The sequence below is a fragment of the Eptesicus fuscus genome, chromosome 6, assembly GCF_027574615.1.
Source record: "Eptesicus fuscus isolate TK198812 chromosome 6, DD_ASM_mEF_20220401, whole genome shotgun sequence".
In the NCBI taxonomy this organism is placed as follows: domain Eukaryota; kingdom Metazoa; phylum Chordata; class Mammalia; order Chiroptera; family Vespertilionidae; genus Eptesicus; species Eptesicus fuscus.
In genome coordinates, this window is record NC_072478.1 from 93,660,828 (window position 1) to 93,674,806 (window position 13,979).

General features: G+C 42.0%; 1 protein-coding gene and 1 long non-coding RNA gene across 11 annotated transcripts in view; one reads left to right on the forward strand and one right to left on the reverse strand.

Moving 5' to 3' along the window:
* EBF1 (EBF transcription factor 1) overlaps window positions 1-13,979 on the reverse strand; it is a 385,879-nt gene that overhangs the window by 105,893 nt on the left and 266,007 nt on the right. The gene's annotated exons all lie outside the window — the stretch shown is intronic.
* Window positions 7,741-9,411, forward strand: LOC129149513 (uncharacterized). The gene is made up of 4 exons (XR_008556432.1): window positions 7,741-7,835; window positions 8,524-8,825; window positions 8,965-9,117; window positions 9,306-9,411. It is a non-coding gene; the product is annotated as an uncharacterized LOC129149513 (long non-coding RNA).

Here is a 13,979-nt window from a genome sequence, read left to right on the forward strand (position 1 = left end):
TTAAACAAACCATGGTACATCCATACTATAGAATATTAGGAGTGTCCTTAGAATAGATGAAAAGAAATTCTATAAACTGACATGGGTAGATGTCAAAATACATTAGGGAGGGGAAAACGTAATTTGTATTCTGGAGAATAGTGTAACCTTGTTTATTTAAAAATGATATATATGAGCCTGTATGTGCATAAGTATGTGAGAGCATGAGTGTGAGTTTGTATGTATGTGTGTGTGCGTGTATGCAATTAACAGTGAACAGGTATGATAGACAAAGGTCTGGAAGGATGCACACCAACTCTTGTCAGTGGGTCCACATGCAAAAGGAATGTGACTAGCGTGGGACTGACAGAGAAGGGTGACCATTAAATTAGACTCTGTAGACATCTGTAGGGTTTGAATTTTTTTCAATGAGCATATATTAAGGTAATACCTTATTATACATAAATAATAAATAACAGCAGAGCATTTAACTCTGTGAGAGGTAAGGATTGTACTTTTTAAAAGCAAACTGGTGGTGATTTTTTTAAAAGCCAGGCTGTGCTGAGTAACAGACCCAGAGCCGCTCCTTCCCTCTTCCTTTTGGGTGTCTCTGAGGAAGCGCAGTCATCTAACAGCGCAGGACTTATTTCTCCTGCGCTCAGGATACCCAGGGAAACGCAGAGGTAAGAGGAGGAGAGAGAGTTTTTAATATAGTCGCAGAAGATGTAGTCAGTGGACTTTGAGGGTGAAAAGATTTATAAAAGAATTCAATCCAGCCCAGGAGTCTAATAATCAATAAAATTCTATCTCCAAGAAAATATTACAAAATGGGGAAAGAAGAGGGAGTTTGAATACAAAACCACTTTTACCAGCCAAATCTTGACTTAATTAATAAATGTTCTTCCTCACCAATGAATTTTCACACGTCTAGGTATCCACAAGGACTGCTAGCCAATTCCTGCTTGCAAACCTTATTAAACACGAAAGTTCGAAGGGGTTGGTATTTTTGCTGCTTCTTATTTTATTTTTATTTTTTACTTCTCCCCCTACCCCCCAACAGCCACCAAAGTAGAGGAGATTTTCCTTCCTTCACATGATGACAATAACGTGATTACCCCACCACAGTTTAGCATAATGGCTCTGAAATGCTCGTGGCACATTGCAGAGTTAAAGTGGAAATTATTAGGTAGCTCTTCTTTGTTATAATAATGATCACTCCACAAATAAAAGCTCTTCTCCCAAAGGTACTGCAAGGCACAAAATGCTAATTCTGGAGATTATGTGTGCGCTTTTATTAAATATTACTATGCCCTGTCTGTCTGAGGGCTTCTTTGCTCTGATTGTTTTATGAGTACCATGTTAATGTCATTCCCATCTTGCTAGCAGCAGGCACACATTTTAGCGTTTGCATGAGAGTTGATCAAAGGCCACGTGCTGGGGGAATTGCTGAGAAAACACGGACAAGCGATAAAAATCTAACAGATTAATTGGTTTAAATTTCATTTCAGGGTGTTGAACTTTGGCTCGAGACTCTAATACTACACCGTGAGTCAGGGCCTAATTACCAGATTTCCAATTTGCTTCTGAACAATGGTGGGGGTGAGGAAAAGAGAGGGAAGAATGAGGAGGTGGGAGAGGGGGGGGAAAGAAACTGTTCAGCCTCCAGTACATATTTAACAACTAACGTTCTGTGTGCAGACAGCGGTGCCAGGGGACTCTGATGTCACCTGCTCTACCTCCTGAGCGTTTATATTTCCTCCCCAAAGCCACGGAAGGCAGAAGAAATCACAGATGCCCTCAGCGGTTTCAAATTTTCTGATATACAGGATCAATGTTACAAGATTCGAGTGCCTGCTCACTCGCATTGGAGCATCAGGCTCTTTATTAGCAAGGTGAATTTATAAGCGGGAATCGCCCCTCCGCCTCCAATAGAAATGATCTATTTCACGGAGAGAGAGCAAGGGCCAGGAGAACCATGTTTACCTCGGGGTTTATGGGTGGCCTTGGGAATAAGGGTTAATTGAGCTCAGAGGTGCCTGCCCATTGAGGTGAATTAGTGGTGTGTGCGGCAATCAGCAGGGTCCTGGGGCTGCTCTTACTTTCGCCTCTGAAATCTCTTTGTGCTGTGATCAATACCTCACTTGTTTGGGGGGGGGGGTGTAGAATTGATCCGGGTTCAGCGTTTATCATCTTTTATCCCCCAGACCAGGCTTTCGCAACAGTTGATGTCCCATTAAGGGAGCCTCACTAGGGGACCACTGTGGTGCTTTTATTCCCCATTCCCGTATTCAAGTTGGCTGGGGAAACAACCCTGGATCAGTTGCTAAAATGCACACATTTAGAAATGTTCTAATCCCATTCTAAATCTCAAGGTGAAATCCCACAAACGCGGGTATAAGGTCCTTTCCCATTTCCATCGTGTGTGGCTTTGAAAAGGATGTAGACTCTCCTTCTCCAGCTTTTTATTAACCAGAACTCTCTATGGATGAGCATTTCCACCGAGCGGGTTACGGTGCTTACAGCGGAGACGAGGTCCGCACCAGCCCGCGTGGCTCCTGAGTGAAGCCAGAAAGATGCGATTACGTTAAGTGGATTTTCACATTCAGAGTGTTATAGGGTTAGAATACAGGGAAGAGCACCAGCTGTTTACATTACCCATCTACCCCTTAGTGCGACCTTGAAGGAGTCATTTACCCTCCCCTCTCTTAGCCATGGTTGCCCCGTGGGTGCCCACCTCATAGACTTGTGGAAAAATGCAGCAAGTGCCTACTTGTGTTTTGTGCCTGGGAGGTAGTACCCTAGATACTAGCAAATAATTATTGTCATTATCATCAGCTCCCCATTAGCCAGTTTATTTATTTACTAGAATGCCCTGTAGTCTCATCACTGAGAGAATTTAGTTTATTGGAAAACTTTCCTAGGAACTTCCAGTCCAGTGACTTACTAAGCAGCCAGTTCGATCCACAGAGGCGGTAGAGTTGGCATCCGCCCTTCCAAAGTAGAATGTTTCCTTAAGGCTCTCATTTGCCTGGAATGAATATTCATGGCAATCTTTTCAGAAATGAGGAATTGGCTTTAATTTTATTGTCCCATGCTCTTGAGACTTGGCAGAAAACGTTGCAAAACCCATGAGCTCAGTTCATTTCTTCGGGACAGTTGTGGCCCCATTAAGTCTCAGGCCTTTCTCCCTCATCTCTACTTGATTTGGGTGAAGTTTTGCTTGGGAGAAACCTGTTCAGAGACAATGGGGACACAACGTATCCCCACTTGGACTCACCACACAGATATCCGGGTCTTTTGAGTGACATAACTTATCTGACTGCACACAGCTCAGTGCCCCCAACACCTGTGTTCTCTGATCCTGACAACTGGCAGCTACTGGCCAGGAAGGAGGACCCAGTGTTTGTCCTAAGAGAAGACTGGCCCTCCTTATCTTCCTTATTTTCCCCCTGTACAGGAGGCAAATCTATTCAGGGTCTACCCACCCTCTTTCTGATGCCTTAGAAACCAGTAGCAGTTATGATGCCTGACCTGAACCCTAGCACCAGCCTGCAAGAACTTCACTTGCAGAATCCTAATGGCCCCGCAGACTCATAGGCAGATAATAGACCAAAAAAACTGGATAGTTTCCTGAATCAAGAGATAGCAATCTTTGTAACTCTTACTCTCTTGCTTTGAGTTACCAGATTTATTTCTGCCTTCCTTTTTATTTTTCAGTAATTGGATTATGCAGTTAAGCATTTTATTGTTTATTAAGTTTTCAATTTTGTTTTGTTATTGGTCTGTATTTACTATTCCATCCACTAGCATATCTAGATATTACTTGGCAAAGAGTCATATATTATCTATGCAAAAGAGCCTGTATGTGTGAGAGAGAGAGATGTGTTTGTCATTTTCAAGAGAAATGTAACCCATGATATAGAGATTTCTCAACTTCAGATGCAATTAAATCTATTAAATATTAAATGAGGAGATCAAGAATTTCAAGTGTTTTTCATCCTTTATTCCAAAGTGACTTCACTTGGCAAGAAAGCCCTTTGCTTTGACAGCATTAATGGTTCTCACAGAAAAAGAGAAAAGTCCTGGTCACGAGATGGAAACGCAGATCCAACACCCATCGATATCAAGGCAGGGTTAACCTGGTAGGGATAGCTAGCACCATGTGTATCTAAACTTAGCACCATGGCTAAATTCCAAGCTATGCCATTTGCTAAACAAAGACCAAGCCCAAGTGTATCTACCTCCTGGATATTTTGTAGCTTTCCTATTCTATTCCGAAATAGCACAATTCCTCAACAGTCAGTGGACATGGCATTTGAGGAAGGGAAAAACAAATCTTGGTGTAACAATTGTAATCTGAACATGCCAGGGCAAGCGCTTTTGTATTTCTAAGTTTGTCTACCTGAGAGCCACATCTGTGCAGATTCATTACACACCGTTATTTAACAACTTAGCAGTGAAAAATCTTGACATTTTGATGCACCTATAACTTCTAAATTGCACTTGTTAAGACTTGTTGAAGACTTACTGATTTAATGACATGCAACACAGCATTGTTTCATAATATGTAAAAATAAATGTTTGTTAAAAACACTTTGGAAGCTTAGAATTTTATAGCTCAAGGGCGTGAGAATGTACTGTTCTCTGCCTCATGTTTGATCTGTCACATCCAAAATTGAAATGCACAAAATATTAATCCTGGTGCAGCTAATAACATATACTACCATCAGCCTTCCTTATTTCTTCTCTCTCTCGTTCTATGATTGTCAGCCACACCATTGCAAAGTAATGGGGGAAAATTATCATGGAGGGTGAGAGAATCCTCAAAATGAATTATTCATGGGTCCAATTGTGATATTCGTTGCAACAATAATAAATTCACTTGCCTCTGATTATACAATAAGTAAATAACTCTTTTCTTCCTGACAAGAAGAACTTTCATGCACAAATTTATTTTTATCCCAATTCTCCTGTTTATCCTGTTGTGAGAAAAGTTCTAGTTATCAAAGCCAAGGAAGAAAGGAAAATGAAAATAACTTTCCAAAAATGGACACCCAATCCTATATAATAAAAACCTAATATGCAAATGAACCAAACAGCAGAACAACCAGTCACTATGACGTGCACTGACCACCAGGGGGAAGACGCTCAATTGACTGGGGGCAGCTCCTGTGTTGAGCATCAGCCCCTCGAGAAGAAGGTGACTGGTGATGGCGATCGGGGAGGCAGGGCTGGCCAGTGGGCGGCACCAGGCCACCAGCCAAGGCGGATGCCAGCAGGGCCTCCTGATTGCCCCACCCGCTGGTCACCCCTGATCGCCAGCCAGGCCTAGAGACCCTACCCTATATATAGGGAACAGTTGCTTAGATTTAAAAATTAAAACTAACACTGAAAAAACAGGATGGTGCCGCGATGACATGCATGGACTCTGGCTTGCACATTTTGTGGTCGGCCCTGATTCTGACACTTATAACTATGTGACAAAGCCAATTACTTCTCTCTACTTCAGTTTTTCCACCCATAAGTTGGGGAAAATGGTACTACCACCTCAGAAGGATCATGTTATGCACTACTGTTTATAATCAGGGCAAAAAAATGTAGCTGCCCATACAATAGCAAGATGCCTTTCACCTGTATGAAAAGTATGGTCACTGGAGCATGCAGCATTCCGGATTGCGAGAGGGTGCAGGCCGGGCTGAGGGACCCGCCCCCCGCCACCTGAATTTTGTGCACTGAACCTGTAGTATTGTATAAAGAAAACAATTTTCAGGTTAAAAATAAAAAGTCATTGCTTCGTCAAGGAATACTCAAGTCTTGATTCACAAGCCATCATCCTGGGCCTGGAAAATCATAAAGGCAAATACGAACAAGTCTAGTGGAAAATGTGTGACGTTAATCTTGGCTGGAGTCGTATTTTTAACAGGCCTTGAATGTTTGTGCCGGATTACCCAGATGGTCATACAGGAATCGGCCTGATAGGATTAAACCTTTATGCCGAACTCTGCTCCATCTGTCCGCCAAGGTTTCTCTCTCCTTATCTGAATATGAATTTTTAGCCTTCTTGGGTCTTGGAGCTGAACCTAAATTCAGCATTAAAAAATAGACACATGCAGAAAATTTAACATTTCGTTAGTTAGTCTCCATTGAGATAAGCTTGGTCTATTTTCTAGAACACATTTTTGGTGAAGTATTTTCCTAAGAAGGAATTTAAAAGTATGCAGAATCTACTTTTGTTGTTGTTGCTGTTAGAGGGCTTTGTCTTTCTCTCCTATTGAATCCTGGGGCTCATTCACATCCATGTCTTCAGAGGGGTTTGCATGGATGTTTGCCCATGAGATGGGAAAGAAAGAAGGGGCCTCCTCTCTGCAGAATCTGACTGTAAGAATAGATGATATGTAACTCTGACCAGATGAATGATCCAAGCAGGATATGTTCATGTGTGTTTTGTTCTCTTTTCTTACCATTAGAAGAGGATTGGTATTAGTCATCATGTGACAAAATTAGCTTCAATAGCAGTTTCTATCATTTTCATTAGGTTTTCTGTGTTTTTAAGGAGGCCTTTTTTTAGAGGGAGGGGTGTAATTCAGAGCTTCATCTTGAATGAAACAGGCTGATGTCAGTTTTGCCCTCCTGTGCATAAATCCCTAGAAATCATGATATTATTTATCAGCTACACAAGTTGGCTTGGGGCAAGTTTCAGGACAGAGGCTGCTAAGTTACCAATAGGCCGAAGTCTGGTAAATGGTTCTGGGGTTTCCAGACCTGTGACAAAGGAAGGAAGGGAGGGTTCTGACTGCTGGGCTCAGCAAAGCAGGTCAGTGTCAGAAACTTTCTGTCAAACAACATGCAAATGAGTAAGTTGCATGACAGAGGGATCTTTGAGAATCCTACTTTGTAGCTGGCTTACGGCAATGTGATCATTCGATGTGATCAATGTGTGCTTGTGGTGGGAACCGCAGAGACGGCAGGCAGCCCACGGATCCCTGGCTCCAGGAAGATAGGATCCCTCTAGCAGTCAGCTGGCCTCCATCGCCTTTCCACAGTCCCCTGGGCAGCACTGGCTCTGGGCTCTATGCTCTCACGAATGACAGGGTCAATCAAGCAGCTCATCAAAAAAGTCAGGCTTTCCCACCCACAGGTCTAGGGTCTATATTTATGCAGTACCCTTAACAGGACAGTCAGGGAGCAGAGCGCAGCAAACCTTCCCGTTCATGCTTCAGATGACTTGTTCTTATTGGTAGGAATGGACAGTCAACATCTTGAAAACACACAGCTTTGGCTCCTTAAATCAACAAGAAGTCTAGTTGGGTAATAAGGGAGGTTTCCTTTCTGAAAGGAGGTGATGCTGTGTGATGAAGCCCACTAGAAAGTAATCTCTTGTAAAATGAACATGCCCACACACTCAGCCCCAGTGTCTATTCTCCACATTTTATTCTAAACAAGGACGCCTGACTAGATGTTCAATCCCATTGCTTAAATCTGCTTTGCCCAATACAGTAGCCACTTGCCAGATGTGGCTATTAAAATCTAATTTTCAATTAATTATATTTTTAAAAAAATAAATTATTTTCTTAGTCGTACTAGCCACATTTCAAGTGGTCAATAGCTACAAGTGATTTGTGACTATCATGTTGGGCAGAACAGAGATAGAATATTTCCATCATTACTGGAAGTTCTATTGGGCAGTGCTAACCCGAGGATCAAGTTTAAATACCTGAGCCTGTAATTGACAAAGAATAATCAGAGCTACCATTTAGGGATGCCTTCCATAAGCCAGGAGCTTTGCTAGGAATAATTACTCTCAAATACCATCACCAATGATCACAAAATCAAATGCTCATGGGCCAGACAGGAAGGTAAGTAACTAAAATTGGCTAGGGGCAACACCATGGGAGAGGTGGGGACTGTGGCTAACTGTAGAGTATATGCCCCACCTAAAAGGGACATAAATCCTCCGTTTGATCAAAGTGTTGTCCTTTGAGAATGTGATTCCAGCACTACCAGATCTTCTGAATACAAACAGAATTTGCAAATCCAGATTTTTATATATAATTTCTCATTATTTTTCATTGTAAAGCAACAAATATATCATTTCTTTAAGCACCATACAAACTAAACCTACACATACCTCAGCTCTGGATTCAGTCCATAACCTGATTCACCCATGTGCAACTTCTATAAATCCACGGAGGGCCAAGAACCGTCTTTTAGTTATTAATCTCTGCAGCTACATAACTAATACTGCCACTAACTCATCAAACAATAAACACAAACCACAACCACTGTCAATTATACTTCTGATTGTTCGAGCCCTCTCCCAGAACCATACAGAGTCCCCAGCTAGCCTTCCTCTGCCATGCAGGAGATTATCTGTGAGCTGTTTGGGAGACGAGATCCCTGCTCCTGAAGGATTTCTGTTGTCATCATGTAAGACAGCATAGAGAGTGACTTTTTAAGGAAACTGGGTTTTGAATGTGAGCAGCATCTCGAAATCAACCTTGCCCAACCTTCAGCAATGCATGACTCCCGCTTTGTGCTTTTCAGAAAAGTAATGCTTATATGTCTCTCCACGACCGAGGCTGCCACTGCTAATGCAGTTGAGTGAACTTTTATTCTGGAGAGCCTTATCGTCCTGAGCCAGTTTCCTCTCCTCCCTGACACATTCAGTGACGCTGCACTCCAGTGTTTGTTAGAGCACAGATGTTTCCGTGGTGATGATCAGTGACGTCACCAGCACCGGAATGTGTATCATCAAATTTATCCAGACAGAGCTGCAAAGAAGAGTGGGAATTCCATTCCCATTTGAACTTCATGAAGATTGACTCAGCTTTCTCAACAATTACTCGGTGGGGTCTGGGCTGTTCAATCTGAATGCCAAAGAGCAAACACTCACACTTGCCTCTTTGTGATTCATTTTACTATTGGATTTAATTATGTGAAAAGTCCCCTCTACATATCAAACCCAGGTTAATTTTCCTCCCTCAGATGCCAGCTTTTAAAATGTTCCTGCCCTGATCAAAAGCTTTCTGGTGTTTCCCATTAGCCTACACGATCAAGTCCACCTCATGAGTCTGGCCAATTCTGCCTTCCAACCTCATTCCCCAGTTCTCCCCAACTGCAGGCAGGACTAGGCAGCAGGTAAGGCCGCTAGCTCTGGCTTCAGGAGGCCTCGGCTTGCCTTCCAGCTTCATCACTTAGCAAATTACTTGGGCAAGTTACTTTCCTTAAGCCTCCATTTCTACCACTTTAATTGGAAGTAATAATTATGAGAGAAGCCACCTCCTGAGGTGGTTGTGAGGTTTACATGAGTTAATCTGCATGTACAGAGTGTGCAATGAATAAACGTGAGAGAGAAGAAGACCAGAAGTTGCAGGAGAAGGAGGAGGAAGATGGGGAAGAAGAAAACGAAGAACTCAATGACAGACTCTCCATATTCACTGTCTCCAAACATACTTTGCACATCCCTACCATTTCTTTTTCAGGAAGGTTGTATCACTCACTTCCACCTAAATAGTATTTGCCAAGAAGACTGGTCTTCTGTGTGAAGCTATTTCTTTCCATCTCCGTCTACACAACACAAGCCCTTCAGCGAACTTCTTCATGTCTTTCCCATTCATCTGCCACTTACTGCACTTTTCCTTAAACTTTTATCTTGATATATGTATGTGTGTATGTGTGTAGCTGGGCATGTATGTATTATGTAAATCAACCCTACTGTCAATCAACCCTCTGCATCCCTTGCAGGCAGGGACCTCATTCATTCACAAACTGGATAGACAGCTCTCTGCACTTAATCAATACCTGACAATTAACTCAAATGTTAAGTTTTCAAAGGGATTGTTCATACTTTATCTCAATTATTCTTAATATCAACCCTGAGTTTTAGGTAAGCAGATGTTAATCTAAATTTCTACTTTACAAATGAGGTAACTGATCTCAGAGACTCATTTGAACTTGAGACTTTGAGAATCCACATTGGTTGACAAAGTCAAATATTTAAAACACCCAAACTACCCTTAAACTGTGGTATTTATTTAAAATTTCTGCTCAGTTTGGCTAAAATATTCACTGTAATCATATAAACCCAGCCAACGTCCCATAAAATCTTAGTTGTGCAATTCCTTATTCCCAAGATAGAGGGTGGATATTTATTAACTTTACAGAATATTACTTCTCTGTTTCCAAGTAAAGTTATTTTCCCCTTAAGACTCAGCCCCATGTATGAATTATAGTAAAATCTCTCTCTACCTTCTTCTATTTCCAAGTTCAAAATATGGCATCCTAATATTATGCCGCAGGTGCCAACTTAAACACAGGAACATTGAAAACACTGCCAGACTTCCAGGCTGGGAAGCTTTTCTATTGTTACAAGTTGGGCTGCTAAACACACAGAGTTTAAACATCTAATACCAGTGATAGCAGCACTATGAGAACTTACATTTTTAAAGTGAAGGGTAGTTCCCCTTAACTTTCATTCTCAATGTGGACATTTTCACCTCCATGGTGTTCATTATATAATTTTGCACATATACAACATAATAAAAATTTACTGATTAAATAGGTTATCATAAAACAATACCTTAATAACATTTTCCCCAACCGTTTTCTTTTTTTAATTTTATTTTCAACAGTAAGAGTTGCATTCCACAGGCTTTAGCTAACCAAATCAAGAAGCGTTTCTAGGATTTTACCAAAGTTGAAAGGTAGAGGAATCTGAGGTACAACTTTATAGATTTGTTGCACATGATAGTTACTGGAAGAACACAGCTGGTTTGATGATTCAGCCAGATTTTAGCAAAGAATGACAAAAATTCTCTTTTGCTCCTCTACAAAGAAATGATAAAATACATTGGAACTGCTGAGACACATTCCCCTCACCCATCCTAATAATGTCCCTAAAAGCATCTACCTCAGGCCCAGCACATAGTAGGTGCTCATATTTTTGGCTTCCCAACTGTGCTCAAAAGAGAAGTAGACAAAGAATAATAAGGAATTAAAGAAAGTTCACCATTTATACCAACCACATTAATTTTAATCAGTCTTCTAAATAACATCTAAAGACTACTGCTATTTGTATGTATTATATATATGCTCTTCTCTTGAAACTTTTATTACTTTGCCCCAAATTTGATGAAAGAAACCCATGTGGCCCTGACTGGTTTGATCAGTGGTTAGAGCGCTGGCCTATGGACTGAAGGGTCATGGGTTCAATTCCAGTCAAGGTCATGTACCTAGGTTGCGGGCTTGATCCCCGGCCCTAGTCTGAGTGCATGTGGAAAGCAACCGGTGATGTGTCTCTCTCACTTCCATGTCTCTCTCTGTGTGTCCGCCTCTCCCTTCCATTCTCTCTAAAATATCAATGGGGAAAAAATATCCTTGGGTAAGGATTAAAAGAAAGTCATGTGTTGAGAAGAGGCCCCAAACCTGGCATTGCCTGTGCCTCGATTGCCCATGTTTTCCTGCTGCACATTTCCCCAGAACTATAGGTGATGAATGTGGGTTTGAATGACTGATGTCCAGTTGATTACAACTGTCTACTAAATAAGCCAGCAACACAGGAGCATATGTTTGCATATAAAATATTGACTAATTTCACAGATTGGGATAAAAATGTATTAGTTCTTGGGTTCTGCTTTCATGCTTAGTAGTCAGATAAGTATTTGGCCAATTCAGATCTATTTCTACGCCCTGTGGGCTGGAGAGTGTTACTTTTGTGTTTTACTTTTCCTTCTCTGGTTACCATCTGGTTTCCCAGGTCTGTTAGCCTCTGTTATGACTGAGCATACGTTTAAGCAGGATTTTAATTACGAGGTCATCTCCCCGCCAACTTACCAGAAAAGTCCTACAATCCATGCCTCAGACTTTCTCTTGCTCCTCTCCAGGTAAATCTCTTTTTTTCTTTTCTTTCTGAGGATGCTCAAGTCATGCTGATGGCATCATATTCATCTGATAAGGATGATGATCACCTAATTTCTATAAAGTTTCATTTCTGTCCACTGAGTATTTCAAGTTGCAGGGCTGGCACAGGGCTGCGATGGGATGCCCGATAGCGTGACGTGATACCAGGATTTTTTTATCTTAACCCAGAAAAGCACCTTCCCATATATCACTGCATATGCCAACTAGTGTTCCCTGGGGATTGAGCACAGATCTGGCTTTTCATTTGCCTTTGAGTAACGTCGTCAATTTGCCTCCATTGAAGCAGGAATTATATTACGTGATCAAATAGCAGGAGAATTTCTTTCCACCTCTGAAGTATAACGTGAGGGGACTAGCATTGACTCAACAGTGGAAAAGAACAGTGGTGATGACCGCCTTGTGTCAGCTACCTGGAGGTCCACTGCTACCTAACTCTTCTAGGAGCCACAACCAGCTCTTTGAAGGATGGTCTCAGTTTCCTTCATTGCTGAATGGAGAAAATAGTAGTGCCCTCCTATGGTAGTTGAGAGCATTAAAAGAGATGATACCAAGTGCTTAGCACTGAGCCTGATAGTAATAGATGCTCAGAGCCTGCTCTTATAAGAGCAGAATTATCTTCACTGCAAACACTGGTCTAAAGCTAGCATTTTCCTGGGCAAAGAGTTCTGTTAGCCTGTGATGAAGAAAATACATTGAATCATATCTCCAAGTAAGAGAGAAACCAACCTAGGAGAAATTTCCAAATTTGTTTGGATCTCAGAGCCAGCACACCTTCCCAAACAGCCCTTCCACAAGCTTCTGATATTTTGTCCTCACATGGAATTTTGGACATGTTTCCCCTCCACCTAGAAAGCTCTTTCCTCTTTGCTTGATTAAATGGCATTTTTATTTTAAATTTTAAAAGTGTCCCTGGTTCTTCAGACTTGGCTGAGTCCCCCTGTTGAAAGCTCTCTTAGCACTCTATATTTTTCCTTATCATGCTTACCATCATTACACTTTACATAATTCTGTGTGCAATTATTTGCTTAATATCAACACACAGATACGCACACCCATGACTATATGCCTCATAATGTCAACAGCTATCCCTGCCTCGTTCACCTCTGCATCCCTATTGTCTAATATAGCAGGCAGCCAATACATATATGTTAAATAGATGAATGATTGAATGGGCGAATAAGCACATGAACGAAAGAAGAATGATCAGAATTGGTACGAGACTGAGGAACCAAACAGAGTAGCTGAAATGTTGCGAAGTCTTCCGGTGGTTATTAACAATTGTCCCTACACCCTCACTGTGCTTCCTCGGTGGATAAGCAACTGACTCCATGGAATCCAGTTTCCTAGGCTGACCTGGTCCTCACTCCAGCTGCAGACACTCCATTCTCTCGGGGGTTAAAATTAGCACCAGTAAGCTCCCCCTACAGTGGGCTCTCATCAGGCAAGGGCCCAGGTGGATCTTGCTGACAGATGTTAAGGTTAGAAGGAAGGGTAGCAGCCAGATGAGAAAACAGAGCCACCCCCTTCCGGAGGTACCAGTGCTTCCTGTCTTTAGGCCTGGCTGGTTCCTGCCTGCCCCACCCCTCCCCCCATGCATCAGTTTCAACACAGTTGCTGCTCTTTCTGTCATTTGAACTCAAATCCTATCTTGGAAATTGATGGGCGATCCTGCCCCTGACAATGTCAGCTCTGCTCAGTGTCCAGCTGGCTCCATGTATATTATCATAATGCACTGCCTGGGTGGACCCGGCTGAGTCTCTCCTTGACTCAAATCCTCCATTTCTACACTAATTTCTCCTCTTCAACATGCAGACACTACTTGTTTAAAAATACAGAGTTAACAGCTTGGGAGACGTTTGGGGTTTTCGTTTTTTAATCCTTACCGGAGGGTGTTTTCCATTGATTCTAGAGCAAGCATGTCAAACTCGTGACCCGCGAGCCACATGCCTCATTTATTTGGCCCGTGTTAGCCTTTGAGTTTGACATGCTTATTCCAGAGAGAGAGGAAGGGAGAGGAAGAGAGAGAAACATCAATGTGAAAGAGAAACATCAATCAGGTGTCTCTTGCAAGCACCCCTATG